Genomic DNA, 2323 nt, shown 5'->3' on the forward strand with positions numbered 1-2323 from the left:
AAAAAAAAAAAATCTTTACTTAATGATATTTACATTCTAGTTTGAAATTTTCAAAGTGCCTCTGCATACATTAATTATTCAATTCTAATAATTCTTCAATGGAAGTAAGGAACATATTATTATACCCATTTCCCTAATAAGAAGAAAGAACCTTGCTACCTAGTCAAGGTAAAGAGAACCCAGGTTTCTGACTCAACTTCTAGCTGCACACTGTAAGCTCTGTCCTTAATTTCCATCTTTTGGTTTGGTTTTAAGGTTTACTCACCAAACATTTTCTTCAATTTAAGCACTTAAAAAAAAATCTAAAATTGATTTTAAGACAGTATGAGAAAACCTTAAAGTGTAAACTAAATAAACAGTTAAGTTACTGTGCATTATTATAATCTGTAACCTGATATCTACAACCTGTTTACAGATATCCTCATCTGTAAACCTGTTTCTTCTCCTCTTGTTTCTCCTAGTTTCACTACCAGTTGGACCTATGATCCTGGCCAGAAACATTCCATCACTCCTAGACAACGCATGGCTATCTCTTACTTCAGAACTCATTAGCATTAATTCTCTTGACCCTGAGGTCCACTATACTTCTCAGACACAGGTAATGTCACACACCCTATAAAGATACCTAAATCTGGGCTAATCCTAAGTCTAACCTTTTATTTTAGACATAGTCACAGAACTGTGCTAAAACCAGATGTTTTCTTTCCTGGGCAAAAACCCCCTATTCTACCTCCCCAAAACTGTCTCTGCTTTTCTAGCTGACTTCTTCCTGCAGCTCTATGATTCAATCAGGTTCTTACATTAGGTTCTTCACAACAGAGACCAGTAAGTCTAAAACAATTTCTCTCTACTGGTTCCTCTCCTTTCTTGTAATCTCCAATAACCACCCAAGGCTCAGTCTACCATATCTGGACCCCCTTCCCCCACACTACATCTTCTTTCTCTGAAAAGCAAATGACTACTAGGATTTCCTCTACTGAGACCCATAAAGACTTCTACAAAGTGAAGTGCTATTTAAAATTTTTGGTCTTGGCTGGGCATAGTGTATCATGCCTGTAATCCTAACACCCTGGGAGGCCCAGGCAGGAGGATCACTTGAGTATAGGCGTTTAAGATTACAGTGAGTTGTGACTATGTTACTGTACTCCAGCCTGAGTAACAGAGCACGACCTTGTCTCTAAAAATTAAAATTAAAAGTCAAGCAATATAATTCAAAAAGCAGACAATAACAAGTGTTGGTGAGGATGTAGAGAAATTGGAACACATACATTGCCAAGTTTGGCAAGTCTCTCCCCACCAAAAATTAAACACAGAGTTTCCATATGATCCAGCAATTTCACTCCTATCTGGCCAAATGAAAACATACATCCACAAAAAACTTGTCCATGAATATTCATAGCAGCATTGTTCATAATATAATAGACAAACAAAAAGCAGTAAGATACTGACACATGCTACAATATGGATGAACCTTGAAAACATCATGCTAAGTAAAAGAAGCCAGACACAAAAGACAACATATTGTATGATTCCATTTATATGAAATGTACAGAATAGGTAAATCTATAAAGAAAGAAAGTAGATTAGTGGTTGCCCAGGATTGGAGAGGATTTGGAAAGGAATAAAGAGAGATGCTAATAACTATGGGGTTTCTTTTTGGGGTAATGGAAATGTTCTAAACTTAAATCATGTTAACAGCTACACAATTCTGTGAACATACCAAAACAATGAATTGTACATTTTAAAAGAATGAGCTCTATCTCAATAAAGATTTGTTTTAATAAAAAAGTCTAAGTCATTTTGTGGAGTTTATCAAAAAATAACAACAATAGGCTTGGCACCCATAGCTCAGGTGTTAGGGCGCCAGCGACATGCACCATACCTGGTGAGTTCAAACCTGGCCCAAGCCTGCTAAATAAACAAACAAAAAAAGCCAGGCATTGTGGTGAGTGCCTGTAGTCCCAGCTACTAGGGAGGCTGAGGCAAGAGAAGCACTTGAGTCCAAGAGTTTGAGATTGCTGTGAAACCCCCCCCCCCAAAATAAAAACCAATCCTCTAATAGCATGATGGTGGTAAGCATGGATTTTAAGTGAGAAATTGTAAACAAATTAATTGGGAAGAATATCAAACAATCAAAAGTTGATTATCCCTTATTTGAAATTCTTGGAACCAGATGTGTTTCAGATTTTGGCTTTTTCCAGATTTTTAAATAATTGCATTATAATGACTAGATGAGCATCCCTCACCCAAATATCAGAAATCCAAAATGCTCTAATAAGCACTTCCTTTGAGCATCATTCCAGTGCTATAAACGTTTCAGATA

The 2323-nt window shown here is 36.6% G+C and overlaps 1 protein-coding gene across 1 annotated transcript in view; it reads right to left on the reverse strand.

Annotated features, from left to right (window-relative positions):
- TMEM183A (transmembrane protein 183A) overlaps positions 1-2323 on the reverse strand; it is a 13414-nt gene that overhangs the window by 9323 nt on the left and 1768 nt on the right. The gene's annotated exons all lie outside the window — the stretch shown is intronic.

The sequence above is a fragment of the Otolemur garnettii genome, unplaced genomic scaffold, assembly GCF_000181295.1.
Source record: "Otolemur garnettii isolate 467f Iridium unplaced genomic scaffold, OtoGar3 scaffold00055, whole genome shotgun sequence".
In the NCBI taxonomy this organism is placed as follows: Eukaryota; Metazoa; Chordata; class Mammalia; order Primates; family Galagidae; genus Otolemur; species Otolemur garnettii.